General features: G+C 46.6%; 1 long non-coding RNA gene and 1 pseudogene across 1 annotated transcript in view; both read right to left on the bottom strand.

The window, feature by feature from the left end:
- Positions 1-320: 320 nt before the first annotated feature.
- Positions 321-3,552, bottom strand: LOC105731001 (dnaJ homolog subfamily B member 6-like; annotated as a pseudogene).
- Positions 3,553-6,626: 3,074 nt separating this feature from the next.
- LOC105731002 (uncharacterized) overlaps positions 6,627-15,021 on the bottom strand; it is a 31,279-nt gene continuing 22,884 nt past the window's right edge. The window contains exons 5-6 of the long non-coding RNA XR_001110628.2: positions 11,999-12,246; positions 6,627-10,762 (exon numbers count right to left, since the gene is read on the bottom strand). This is a non-coding gene — a long non-coding RNA (uncharacterized LOC105731002). The remainder of the gene's footprint in view (positions 10,763-11,998; positions 12,247-15,021) is intronic.

Raw genomic sequence — 15,021 nt, 5'->3', positions numbered from 1 at the left:
CCAACATGGCAAAATCCTGTCTCTACTAAATATACAAAAATCAGCCAGGCATGGTGGTGCATGCCTGTAATCCCAGCTACTCGGGAGGCTGAGGCAGGAGAATCACTTGAACCCGGGAGGTGGAGGTTGAGGTGAGCCAAGATGGCGCCATTACACTTCAGCCTGGGCAACAAGAGTGAAACAAAAAAAACGCATCATGACATTTCTTTTGTAATCGTTTTTTAGCTCATCAGCTATCGTTAGTGTTAGTGTATTTTATGTGGGCCCCAAACCAATTATTCTTCCCAGGTAAGAAGAAGCCAAAACACTGGACACCCCTGATACAAACAGATGTTCCTCCCTCTCGCACCCAGGAGACTAAGAAGCCGAAGGAAGAGACTGTGTGTTCTGTATCCCAGACTCGGGGGAACAAAGGAGATGTTGCTGAAACTCTCCCCATGGTTGTTTCGGCCACATCTGCATCACACTATAGCCAGCAAGGGTGCAAGCACAACCCAGAATTCTTTTCTTTTTTCCCACTCGGGAAGAATGCACCAACACATTTGCATTTCTTTTCTTTTTTTTTTAGCAAATGACAAAGACCCAGTTTACCAGCTTTACTTTTTTAAACCTAAGCTTAACACTACATATTTAAACAATTGTCACTACTCTTTCTTGACCATTCTCGACAATTCTCTTTAGTGATTTTTCTGCCATTAACTATTTTAGTTGAAGTTGATATCGACTTGAAGTTGCCCACCCACTACCACCAAATGACACAGAAGAAAATGAAGTGAGGTCTCCGTGACCCAGTGACCCAAATAAAGTAAATCCTGTATCAAAAGAGGGAAATGCACTTCCAAAAGATGGAAATCCACTGAACGTGGAGAAGAACGACCCTGTCCCTCGGCTTCTGCTTCCTCAGGGACCCCTTCAATTCCCAAGGAAGTCCTCAAAAGAGTCTTCAAAGAAGTCAAATGAAAATGGGTCCCTTCCACCAAAAAATCCCTGAAGACATCATCTGGGTTACTGGATGTGAAGCCAAATTCAAATGGACTGTCAAAATGACTTCCACCTCCTCCTCCACCATTTAATCCTTCTTTGCCGTATTTGTCATAGATGTCCTGTTTCTTAGCATCCGACAGCACCTCATATGCCTCCACTACTTGTTTGAATTTTCTCTCTGCTGCTTCTTTATTCTCAGGATTTTTATCTGGGTGCCACTTCAGTGCCAGTTTATGGTATGTCTCTGCACGCCTAGAACTTCATAGTAATCTACCGCGTTTTAAGAGATTGTTGGAATAGGTCCGAGGATGAAGGCGGTCGGTGGCGGGACGCAGGGGAGGTGGGGTGATGGCCTGAATCTCCTCACGGCTCCAGCACTGCTGCCACAGCCCAGAATTCTTAATGGAATTGTGGACGTGGGACTTCCAACAGAGGATGAGGTTTGCTTTTGATTACAGGGCACTGGTTCACTGAAGAGGACATCAGTAGGCCCTCTGGATAAAAGCTACATTTATCCTGATGTGGAGAGAGGTCTTCTGAGCTAAGGTCAGTGCACGTGTAGTGCAGTGTGGTATAGACAGTGTGCACTGACTTCAGCTCAGAAGACCTCTCTCCACATCAGCTGCGGGTGCTCCAAGTCACCCATGCACTCTGAGCCTGTCTCCTCATCTGTAAAATACCAACCGGCCTAATCCTCTTAGAGATTGTTTAAGGATCTGGTGAGAAAACATTTTTACAACTGCTTTTTAAACTAAGTCTTAAAGAAATACAAAATATTTTACTAGCCCTTTCTCAATGGCATGAACACAAAATTCTGCTTAAGAAATAGCATCATGAGGCCAGGCGCGGTGGCTCACGCCTGTAATCCTAGCACTTTGGGAGGCGGGCAGATTACCTGTGGTCGGGAGTTCCAGAACAGCCTGGCCAACATGGTGAAACACCATCTCTACTAAAAATACAAAAATTAGCTGGGCATGGTGGTGGGCGCCCCGCCTGTAATCTCAGCTACTCAGGAGGCTGAGGCAGGAGAATTGCTTGAACCCAGGAGGTGGAGCTTGCAGTGAGCCGAGATCACACCACTGCACTCCAGCCTGGGTGACAGAACAAGACTGCGTCTCAAAAAAAAGAAAAAAGAAAAGGAATACCACCATGGACATCTCCCATGATTTTGTGAGCATCTCAAGAGCATTTAATTAAGTTGGCACATCCTTAAAAGTATTATTTTAAATATATATAGGAGAAAAAGATACATGTGAGGTTTGAGGGATGTCGCTTAGAATGCAAATACATTCTGTGACATGCAGGGTGGGGGCCGACTGTGGAGGCAGAGATGAGAGAGGGAGATTCTGAAAAAGGAAGCTGCCAGGATAATAGATCGAGGCCAGACCGGGAGAGAAACGCATCCAGACCTCCTGGGTAAGGATAACTCTCACATTTACATGACAGCTTTGATTTAGAAAGTGTATGTTTTCCAAAGCAATTCGGTGAATGGGGTTCACGGTAGGAATTGTTTCAGGGTTACTGAGTACAGCGAATACCAAGGGGAGTTTCATGACAGAGGCTACTGAGGGACTCTTTTTTTTTGAGACAGAGTCTCACTCTGTCACCCAGACTGGAGTGCAGTGGTACAGTCATGGCTCACTGCAGCCTTAACCTCCTAGGCTCCAGCAATTCTCCTGCCTCAGCCTCCCAGGTAGCTGGGACTACAGGTGTGCACCACAATGCTCAGCTTATTTTTTACTTCTTTTGTTTTTTAGAGACAGGGTCTCACCCTATCACCACAGGAGTGCTGTGGTACAGTCACAGCTTACTGCAGCCTCAAACTCCTGGGCTCAAGCAATTCTCCCTCCTCAGCCTTTGGAGCAGCTGGGACTACAGGTGTGCACCCCTACGCCCACCTAAATTTTCATTTATTTTTCAGAGATGGGGTCACACTTTCTTGGCCAGGCTGGTCTCAAACTCCTGGCCTCAAACAGTCCCCCCACCTCAGCCTCACTGGGATTATAGGCGTGAACCACCACGCCTGAAGGGACTTTTGAACTGGCATTTAGAAGAAAATGCAGCAAGTTCTGAGACTGAGGACTCTGCATGGCCCAAGGCCTGGTCTGAACATAAACTGTATCTCTATTAAGGCCCATGTGAGGGCCCCGAGGTGCCCCGGCCCTGGAGTTGGGAGATGTGGGTCCCAGGCAGTGCTCTGACAGGCCTTGGCTGAGCGAAGCTGCTGTCTGGGAGCCAGTTTTCTGCTTGGTAAAATTAGGACAATATGCTCTTTCGGGGTGGCGGAGGGGGGTGTGTGAGGAGCAGAAGTAATGCATGGAAGGCAATCTGCACGGTACCCTGCAGGAAAGTAAGCTGCTGTTCCTATTCGAATGTGCCAGGCCAGTTACTACAGAGATGTACACTTCATGAAAACACCGTCGCCTTCACCAGGCTGCAGAGATACCGTGTTACAGCACAGCTGAGATGAGAAGCTGACTGACCCTGTTGGAGGACCCGGACACGACTCACGATAAGAGCACGACAGGAAGAGGGGGAAACACCTGCTTCCCCCGGTGCAGGGCGCATAGAGAATTTTCACTTGGCTAAAGTCTCGCAGTGAGTCTGGGGTAAACCAGAGGATAGGAGAAGGCCAGCGCTATGGGAATTGTTCAGAATAGGGGTCCAGGGCCAACAGAGAGAACCCTAACTGTGTTCAGGAAGAAAGGCAAAACTTTGAGCCAGAATAGCTGAGCTAAGCATGAGGTCGGAGAGGCAGGAGTAGCATGCAGAAAGTGGGCCATGGGCCAGGAGAGGCCTGGCGAGGCGGGCTGTGCCCACACTGATGATGCAGGCGCCTGGGGCCAGGGCATGGTGGGGACACTGGCTCACGGCACAGGGCCCAGCCTTATCCCCCCCACCACCCATCACGCCTGTCCACACCTTTCTGTGCGGGTCCTTGCCCAGCCTGGCCACGCTCCACTGGCATCCATGGCTCTGCTCTTTTCCTCGCCTGCAAAGGGCAAAACAAAGCGGGCAGCAAGGTTAGGCCAGGTGAGAGGCCGCTCACCCTGGCCAGCAAGTGTGGGTGAGCCAGGACAGGCCAGCGCCCCAGCAATCCAGAAGTCCCCTTGGAACAGATGGAAGAGGCAGTTCCATCCAGCAAGAGCCAATCCTCTTGCCCACTTACCAATCCCAGTCTCTCCACACAGACCTCCAAAGCAACTCCCTGGGCATCTTCAAAGCCAGAGGCCTGGAAGTGCTGAGAGACCCATGCGCTCTAATGAGAGACAGCCCCGGGTTCCACTTCCTCTCCTTGAGACTACAGCTTGTGCTTGCTCTCCCCACGGCCACCTTCCCTTCCCGACTGCCAGCAGCAGTCGGCAGATCGTATTTCCATGCGGCAGCTCAATGTGCTCAGCCAATGCATAAAGGAAGCCAGTGGAAGGTTATCAATAAATAATGGATCAAACAGTGAGGGTGTGAAAGGTGAATACTGGATGTTTTCCGGGAGTTTGCGTAGTCATTCATATACATGTATACTTTGGAAATTTCCAAGAAGGAAATATAGCATGTGGCATGTCTCAAACTTGATTGTTCTATAGAAAATATTATGAGCTGGCTGGGTGCATTAGCTCACGCCTGTAATCCCAGCACTTTCCGAGATCACAAGGTCAGGAGATCAAGACCATCTTGGCCAACATAGCAAAACCCTGTCTCTACTAAAAATACAAAAATTAGCTGGACGTAGTGGCGTGCGCTTGTAGTCCCAGCTACTCGGGAGGCTGAGGCAGGAGAATCACGAACCTGGGAGGCGGAGGTTGCAGTGAGCCAAGATGGCGCCATTGCACTCCAGCCTGGAGACAGGGTGAGACTCCATCTCAAAAAAAAAAAAAAAGGAAAATGTTATGAGCTCAACTGTGCTTCCCCAAAACTCATACATTGGAGCTCTAACCCCCAGTACCTTAGAATGTGACTGTATTTGAAGATAAGGCCTTTAAAATGGTACTTAAGGTAAAACGGGGCCATGAAAGTGGGTCCTGATCCAGTATGACTGGTGTCCTTATAAGAAGAGGGGCTTAGGTCACAGACAGAGACGCTGCCCATGTGCAAGCTCAGATGAATGACCATGTGAACACACAGCAAGAAAGCAGCCACCGTCACCTGCAAGCCAAGGAGAAGATTCAGAGAAACCAAGCCTGGCAATACCTTGGTCTTAAACGTCCTGCCTCCAGAACTGAGAAATCTATTTCTCTTCTTAAAGATCCTGGTCTATGGTATTTTGTTATGGCAGCCCTAGCAAACTGATGAAGAAAGCCTCTTAGTATCTGCATGATCAGTTTAGGATGTGCTGAAATAGTATTATTAATCATTTTAACACTGTATTACTTATTTTTATTTTTATTTTTTTGAGATAGTGTCTTGCTCTGTTGCCCAAGCTGGAGTGCAGTGGCATGATCTTGGCTCACTATGACTTCCGCCTTCCAGGTTCAAGCGATTCTCCTGCCTCAACTTCCCGAGGAACTAGGATTACAGGTGCCCACCACCACACCTGGCTAATTTTTGTATTTTTTTTTTTTAGTAGAGACAGGGTTTCACCACATTGGCCAGGCTGGTCTTGAACTCCTGACCTCAAGTGATTCACCCGCCTCAGCCTCCCAAAGTGCTGGGATTACAGGTGTGAGCCACCACGCCCGGCCCAGTACTATTTTATTAAAGTTTTATTCTATGTGTCTGTTTTTATTTATTGGTTGTCTAGTGTCACTGATTTCTAAGCACTAACTTTCCCCACCTTTGGCTGAGTTCTTTGCATCTGATGCACATAAATCCTTAAATAGTACCTACTCTATAAATAGACAAACGCTTCCTGTGCATTCTCAGCCTGCACTCATAATCCCTCCCTGGCCAGCTACTGTGGTGGCTTTGTACCGTGTCAGCGTGCCTAAGCTGGAACTATGTTTCTCAGAAAAATCTGACCAAAATGTGGAAGGCAGAGTGAAACAGCAATCATGTTTACAGTCAAAAAGTGTGCGTAGGGCCCAGCACAGATAGCGCTGTGGTGGCTCACACACGATGCCCTGCACCCACTGGCTCCATTTATTGTTACAGGGCAGCGGCTATGCCTGCGTTTCCTCCAGCTCCCACCAGAACCGCTTCTTCAGCTTCTCTGAATCCCGGGTTTATGAGCAATTCCATGGTGAAGGGCACCAGCTCTTCTGCAGATCATCTTCATTGTCAGAGCTGGAGTGTTGGAGGCCTGAGGGGCTGACACGGAAGGCGTCAGTTTCCATCCATCCTCAGGGATTCCATCTCCTCCCTGCAGGTGCGGCTCATGCCTGCCCTCTCCCACTTCACATCCATTTACCAGCCCTGCTGACTTCAGTCCCACTTCAGGACACAGGGGCAGCAGGTTGCAGCTCTCATAACAATGTGTATCCTAAACTCTTTAATAAATTCCTGGTTTTGGCCAGGTGTGATGGCTTCTGCCTGTAAACCCAGCACTTTGGGAGGCCAAGGCGGGCAGATCACCTGAGGTCAGGAGTTTGAGACAAGCCTGGCCAACATGGCAAAACCCCATCTCTACTTAAAAAAAAAAAAAAAAAAAGGCCAGGCACGGTGATTCATGCCTGTAATCCCAGCACTCTGGGAGGCTGAGGTGGGTGGATCACGAGGTCAGGAGTTCAAGACCAGTCTGGCCAAAATAGTGAAACCCCATCTCTACTAAGAATACAAAAACTTAGCTAGGTGTGGTGATGTGCGCCTGTAATTCCAGCAACTCAGGAGGCTGAGGCAGGAGAATTGCATGAACCTGGAGGCGAAGGTTGCAGTGAGCCAAAACCGTGCCATTGCACTCCAGCCTGGGCGACGGTGCAAGACTCCATCTCAAAAAAAAAAAAAAAAAAAAGTTAGCTGGCCATGGTGGTGGCACCTGTAATCCCAGCTACTCGGGAGGCTGAGGCAGGAGAATCACTTGAACCCAGGAGGCAGAGGTTGCAGTGAGCCGAGATCGTGCCCTTGCACTCCAGCCTGGACGACAAGAGCAAAACTCCGTCTCAAAAAAATAAATAAATAAGTAAATTCCTTGTTTTGCTCAAGGTGGTTTTGCGTCTGTAATCAATGTTGGAACCATCGCAGGTGCTGCTTCTGTAAAAACCTAAAATGTGTGACACTGGCTTTGGGACCAGGCAGTGAATAGAAGAAGGTAGAGGGGCCTTAAGAAGTGTGTCAGTGTGGGGTTCAATAAACATGATGAAAATATTACTGAAACCTGGAAGAGAGAAGACAGGTTTACATAGTGGTGAGAAGTTCAGCAACACTGAAACCCAGGATAACTTGGAAAACAGAAAATGCATCAATGAGCTGCATGACTGAGTGGAGGGAACTGACAGCACACGGGCCACCTAGCTTCTGGAAGCCACAATAAAGTAAGAGAGAATGGGCTGGGCGCGGTGGCTCACGCCTGTAATCCAGCACTTTGGGAGGCCGAGGCAGGTGGACCACGAGGTCAAGAGTTCAAGACCAGCCCGGCCAACATGGTGAAATCCCGTCTCTACTAAATACACAAAAATTAGCCAGACATGGTGATGGGCACCTGTAATCCCAGCTACTCAGGAAGCTGAGGCAGGAGAATCGCTTGAACCCAGGAGGCAGAGGTTGCAATGAGCTGAGATCACACCATTGCACTCTAGCCTGGGTGACAGAGTGAGATTGTCTCAAAAAAGAAAAAAAAAACACACACAGAGAGAGAATGGGCATGAGCTAAGGAACCAATGGTGAAATATAAAGGTGGCATGACTTGCAGGATTTGAAAAAAGAAAAAAAAAAAAAGATTTCTCCTTCCCAGCCTCTCCAAATGGCAAACACCTCAAAAATCAAGAAATGGCTTGTGGTTCTGGTTCCAGTTAAGACAGAGAGAGCCAATGCCATGTAGCTCCCCAACGGGTTCCTTCTAAGAACTCCAGAGTGGATACGTAAAGCAACTTAATAGGAAATCTGCAAGGAAATAATAGCAGGTGGGTTGGAGAGGGACAGCCAAACTCCGAGAAAGATGAATAAGGTGGGGAGTTTCCTCTTTTTCCCCTTCCACGTCTCTTCACATAGATTCAGGGCAGCCAAACCCAGAACCGCTTAAGTGGCAAGACAGGAAAAGTTTCAGGAGAAATTCTCTCTAATCAGTGGAATAGGAACAGGGGTCCCTGCATGGCAGAGCGAGTGGGGGACATCTGGCTTTATTCCATCCTGACCTGTCCTGATGCCATAAAGGAGTAAGACTTAGGGGTCTTTGGGGAGGAGATGAGTATATTGCACAGGGAAGGGTGTGAGTTACTGTTGCCAGAGGACAGGCTGGTGGACTACATTATCCAAACACGGTGCAAGAGCACCCCCCAGCCCACCTGCTCTTTTCATAATGTGATTTTGTCATCTCCCATCAAGAGGTGACGTCTATGTCCCTTCCCCTTGAACCTGGATGGGCTTTTGTGCCTGCTTTAACCAAGAGATGATCGGAGAAGTGACACTCTGTGACTCTAAGGTTAGATTCTAAAAGGCAATGCAGTTTCCTGCTGGCTTTTCCTCAGGACACTCACTCTTGGAAAGCAGTGGCCATGCCGTCAGGAAGCCTTGACCACATGGTGAAGCCCCAGCTGAAGTCCTAGCCCCAGTAATCCCCAGACTGTAAGAGATAATAAGAATGAATGATTTTTGGTCTTTTATGCCACTAAAGTTGTGATTGTTTGTTATAAAGCAATAGCTATATAACTATCTACCAAAGACCTGAACTGTAAACCAGGAAGCCAGTTACTTTACAAGAAGGATTAGGTCTTTCCAAAGACTACTTACTCCATCCTCAGCAGCCCTCTCCAGTGTCCAGGTCCCTTAGAGGCTACTGGATGAATAAGAAAACAGAGCACAGAGACCCACAGGCCTGGTGACACCTACTGAAGCTTCTGCCCCAAGCTGTGTGCACCAGTGACTGTCGTTTCCCTTCCCACCCAGCCCCCAGTGCTGTCTCATTCCTTCTGGAGAGGGTTTACGTCTACCTATCTCCTGCTGTTAATAGTCGATCTTTCCTAGATAAAGCAAGCACAATAGATTCATGTTCTTCCAGGTTAATATGCTTACTATGTTCAGTCTCACAGAAGTTATTATAGATGTCCTGATACAACGGCCTCACAGAAGTTACCATAGCTGTCCTGATACAACACATTGATTCACTGGGGACATCTCTCCTCAGTCAGTAATTTACTAATTATTCATTATTCTGACTGCACCCTCTACCTTTTGATTCTTCTTCCTTGTAGTCTGAGAGGTTAACTTATCTCTGAGTTGTGACTGCCTTAGTGTCATCCCATGGACTGATATACATGGTCCATCCCACATATCAGCCAAAAGCAATGCCTAGTGTCCTGTTTGGGTGCCAGCCAACGGGTGCTCATGCATCATATCTTGAGAAACCATGAAGTTTAGCGCATGTAGTTGTTCATCTAATATTTTCATTCTGAGGCACATGGGGCTGATTTGCTGCATTGAGCCACATTTTAGCATAACCCCTCTGGTTACTCTCGGTCCCTTGTTATAGGACCAACAGGTTCATGTTCCCACTGTGCAGTAACAGATCCATTACACAGAGACAGCAGGGTTTGCAGCAGAGAAAGTTTAAGAATCACAGGGTGCCAAGCAAGGAGATGCATGGAGACTCTCAAATCCATCTCCTCAAGGAGTTCTTGGCTGGGGCTTTTAAGGGGATCATGAAGGGCAAGGGGCTGGGTAATTGGAGTTGTTGATTGGTCACGGAGGGGGATAAAATCATCAGGATGTGAAAACTGCATTCTTTGGTGAGGCAGCCTCTTGTGGGGTCCTTTGGACCAGCTGAGACAGTAGTTTCATCAAGATGCAGGAACTAAAGGAGTAGCTCAAAGGGACAACTTAATGTTTCATAATTCTCAAGTTGTTTTCTATAGAGCAGTTAAGGGGAACTATAATCTTGTAACAGGGTCTACATGACCCTAGGACAACAATAGCTGTTCCTCAAACAACTCTGAGGACGCAGATCAGAGCTGGCTAACCTTATGGTCAATGCTGAATGTGATGCAAGCTGGGTTTATTTTCATGTCTCCCCCTTCCATATTCTCTGATTAGTTTTATAAAGTTGATAGGGTCAGTTTCACCCTTTTATTCAATTTTCTGTTCCTTTTTTCTTTTTGAGATGGAGTCTTACTCTGTTGCCCAGGCTGGAGTGCTATGGCATGATCTCGGCTCACCACAACCTCCGCCTCTCGGGTTCAAGTGATTCTCCTGCCTCAGCCTCCCAAGTGGCTGGAATTACAGGCCTGTGCCACCACGCCCAGCTAAGTTTGCATTTTTAGTAGAGACAGGGTTTCTCCATGTTGGTCAGGCTGGTCTGGAACCCCTGACGTCAGGTGATCTGCCCACCTCGACCTCCCAAAGTACTAGGATTACAGGTGTGAGCCACTGTGCCCAGCTACTTTTTAAATCTTTCTACTCCCTGTCCCCTCAGTCTTATGTCATGGTACTCACATAAGTACTAGCTGTGCTGACAAACTGCTTCAGTTCTTTTCAGGAAGCAGCAAAGGTTAAATCCTTACTTTTGGCGCAGAACTTACTTCAGTTCTCAGACATGTGACCTCTTGGAGTCTCAGTTTCCTCATCTGCAAAATGGCGACAGCCACTATTGTCACCTGTTTTCTTCCCAAAATGTTCAAATAATTTCATGTGGGTGAGAACACGGTGAAAGGCTTGGCAAGCCACACAAATGTCAGGAAAACATGCAGACAATTTCCTACAAAAATAATTAGGCATTCACTTTCATTCATCCATATGTGACCTTTGTTCCTTTCTTGCATCTAATTAAGTTAAGAGAAATGTCAGGTGTAGAATTCTTAGGGATAAGGGTTTTCTTTTTGCTGGGCAAGAAAAATATGCCCTCAAGTGCTTTGGGCAAATAGTTAATTTGGTTTTCCTGTGCTCTACAAGTAAAGCCTTATCTGGAATAGTTATGGCTTTGTATCCTTTCAGCCATTTTGATGCTAATCAAGAAAAGTTCAGCAAGGATGAAACTCTAAATATCTAGTACTTTATTTCATGAGCATCTTCATTAATAGTTATGGCTCATTACATGACTGGCCTTCTCAAAAGCAAGAGGAGGCAGATGTCATGCAAGCCCTTGGAGAAGGAAATTTGGAAACTCAAATAAGTAAATTTCATTAGCGATCTCACATGAAATGATTGTGGGATGCAGGCAAATTTTCCCCTGCCTTCCAGCAGGAGGGCTTTGTCCTCATGTATAACCTTTCAAAGGCCCTGGCTCCTGAGAGCCATTTTTCTCCACAGCAAGGATGCTTTTGCAGCTGCTGTAAGGTGCAGGGATTTCATTTTAAATACAAAATGTGCTCGAGCTTCTTTAAGAACCTGCAGCTGTTTGGCCACTCTGTGCAAGAGGCTGAATGTTGCGCATTGTTCCTGGAGCTGCTTTAGACCAAAAGCAAAATATTTTCCACTTCCAAGAATTGGTGAAGGGCCACCTATCAGAGGAATTTAAAATAGTTCTCCAATTAAGCTCCATACCTACAGAATCCACTTTGAATGTGAGAAGAAAGGGGCAGCAAGTTAGCAGAGCTGCTCTTTAAAAAAGCTGTTCTCGAGATGACAAAGCTCTGTTCAGAGCAGCCTACAGCCCTATTTCTGAACAAGGAAATACCTGCATTCAAGAGGAGGACTGCAAAGTCCTCATTCCCTCTAGGCAAAAGGAGAGAGAAAAGTTGGGATTGTTCAGTGTTGTTATCTAATGCTGAACATCTAGAAGAAGTGAATGCCTAACTCACAAGTAGTGTATGTGGTCAGCAGGCAATAAATGTTATTGAAGGAATGAGCTAATGAATACCACAGAATGCTAACATTTTAGCTGTAAAGGTGATTTTCTTTACAAAACTCCATCAGTCTAGTTCAAGCTGTTCTTTACGGTTCTGAAACTCAACTCACACCTGTAGATGGATGGTGGGAGAAGGGGTAAGCTCACCTGGAAGTCCACCTGGCAGGTTAGCTGCAGCAAACCTCGCACTTACTGGGGTGAGACTTGGCATTTAATGGGATCAGAGGTCCTGGCAGGCTTTCCTTAGATCCTGTGGCCTCTTCTATTCATGCACTTCAGGAACAACTATTGGCCAAACGCTGGTTTACTGCCAGGCTATCACTTTTTCTTCTTTTCAAATTATTCGGAATTGACCGCACCAAGTTAGCTACATCCCAAATACTTGCGCCAATTATCTGTAACACCAAATGTCAAATCACGGTATTTAGTTGTGTTCTGGAGGAATACTTGAGTCATGATTCTAGATTCTATGGAAATCTATAGAAAAAGAAGTCATGGCATGATTGCCATTATCTTCAACCTCTTCTGTCTTGCTTTTGTTTCTGTCAGAGATGGAATAGAAGGAAAATGTCAAGGTCTTGCTTTATGCCATTTGGTTGTCACATATAGCCATTTCATTTTTCCCCTTTCGGGTGGGACTCAGGTGGCAAGGTGGCAACTTTCAGCAAAATACTTTGCACAGAACCAAGAAGTCCTTGAGAGGGGTGACCTTTGAGGCCTAGAACACAAGGTTACACAAGGGGGTTTGGTGCACAGAGGTGCTGCATTTGACTCCCTTCCTCTCTGTGTTCCAAACCGGAGGTTCTGTGGTTTGTCATAGTGTAATTTCTACAGGTAACACGCTGTATGCCGGACAAAGTCAGCTGTCATGTAGGTGTTCAATGGTATCTTTTTTGGTGTGTGGAGCAACTTAGAGACAAGGTGGGACTGAAGCCTGCAGTCTCCCAGAGTGGGACACCAGGACCCCAATAGTAAATATCTTAACCCAGAGCTGTGATTCGCAGGCATCTGTAGGGAATCCTCATCTCACTGCATTTGCCCAAGAGCTGAAGGGACTTTTACAATAAAGCCCTTCAAACAGGAAGGGAGTGACCATTTAAGATCCTTGTAAGGTATACTAAGAAGATAAAGGAAGGAGGAAGAGCCACGGACAAGGGAAAGGGAATATTCCATCAGCCACTCTCTTCCTTTGAACCTAACCAGACAGCCTCACCAAGATCACAGACCTTAAAGTCCTTCAGGCAGCTGTGACATCCAGGGGTCTCTCTGGACAACTCTTGCCCAAAGATGTCCTTTATACACTGAATAGTTGCTCCAATCTGACACTACTTCTCTTCTCCAAATCTCTGAGCTTCTTTCCAGTGACATCCCTCATCTTAGGGTGGTGCTGATGAAACCCAACCGCATCGCTTATGCCTCTTTTTTTGGCTTCTTTTTATTATGAACCCTTTTCTCTGAACACATTTAAGGGGGCGGTGCAAAAGTGTACATGTGAACTTTGCTTGTCTGAACTGAGAAAATGACAAAGCATTAGGAATGTCCTAGTTTTGAATATGCAATATCAGCAGATCCTTCTGTGCAACTCTCCCAGAAAGGGTGCGACTCTGCACATGCATGCCTATGCCATCTTGGCATCTCCTCCCTCAGGTTCCCTCTGTGAGCTCAGCCTCATGACCAGTCCTCAAAGATTGTCCCTGAGTGGAACTGAGATATTAAGGTAAATTTTCTAAATGTGGAGTTTCCTATTCAGGACTTCCCAACTCATTCCTGTACCACCCCACTAGAAGGAGTACGGACAGACTCACTCACTGAAATGGTGAAGCAAGTGCCCACAGCTGGCCAGGCTGAGCCATTTCTGAAGCTCAGAACAGCTATGACTCATCCCTCCTACAGTCCGTTAACTTCCCACTCCTATCACTAGACCAGCTACTCCTCTCGCTCTGACTCCTACAAACCCACTTATTTTCAAATTTGCTCAATAACCATGACATTCAAACCCAACATGCTCCATGCACAGGATGCTGTGAAAACACACGGTGAGAAGTAAGGGTCCACAGAAGAAATAATGGCCACAGAGTGAGGATTGTTTTCTTGGATGCTGGGTGATGAGAAATAACTGCTAATAAGAGACAATAGCAAGTTTTAGGACATGTGCCATCTGGCCCAATTGAGTTAAGGGAATGCAGTCATCCTAACTGGTGGTTTTTGGAAAGCCACACAACATTTTAATTGAATGCACAGGCTCCTGCATGATTAGGAACATAATACTTTGGTGCCCAGGCCGGATTGAGCTGGTAACAATGAGCTGAAATGGCTTCCTGCCACGAAGCAGAGAAGCTCAAGCTTATTCTCCCTGTGACACTTCCAGGCCCTGTTGCAAAGTCACAAAAGAAACTCAAGAAGCCGATTTTCAGAGGTTTAGAGCTTTCCTGCATGGTTCTAACTACCTGTGTGATATAAAAAGGCAATGACTGCATAAGGAGGATTGCAGCTGGATTTCAGAGAAACTCTCTGAAGAATGGACAAGAGGAACCAGCAGTCTGGTGCAAAATCACTAAAGCAAGTAGCAAGTGGTACCACCTCCTCCCATCCTCCCATCAGACACCATGAATTTACAGTGGTCTCCAGTCATGCAGCCATTTCACAGAGTTTGCATCTTAAGCCCACCTAAGATATTGTCAATAAGATATTGTCTTGAATTCCCAGCCAGAGTCCAGGGAATCCAGAAGTTTCCAATACTTTGAAAATAGGAAATATTCAACAGTCATTCAGCAAATATTTGTTCAGTACCTACCACATTCCAGTCACTAATAATTCGCGTGGATATCAGTCCAATAAAATTAACCATTGGACTATCATTGGGAACCCCTGAGAGACATATTCAACATGAGCCTGAATTAAAAACACAACTAATTGGCAGGGCACGGTGGCTCACACCTAGCACTTTGGGAGGCCAAGGTGGGTGGATCACAAGGTCAAGAGATAGAGACCATCCTGGACAACATGGTGAAACCCAGTCTCTACTAAAAATACAGAAATTAGCCGGGCATGGTGGTGTACGCCTGTAGTCCCAGCTACTCGAGAGGCTGAGGCAGGAGAATTGCTTGAACCTAGGAGGCAGAGGTTGCAGTGAGTCAAGATCACGCCTCTGCACTCCAGCCTGACAATAG

The sequence above is a fragment of the Aotus nancymaae genome, unplaced genomic scaffold (assembly GCF_030222135.1).
Source record: "Aotus nancymaae isolate 86718 unplaced genomic scaffold, 86718_ANA_hifiasm-v0.15.2.pri h1tg000006l, whole genome shotgun sequence".
Classification (NCBI taxonomy): Eukaryota; Metazoa; Chordata; class Mammalia; order Primates; family Aotidae; genus Aotus; species Aotus nancymaae.
The sequence above is the reverse complement of the archived record's forward strand: the minus strand, read 5'-3'. Positions and strand labels throughout refer to the sequence as shown.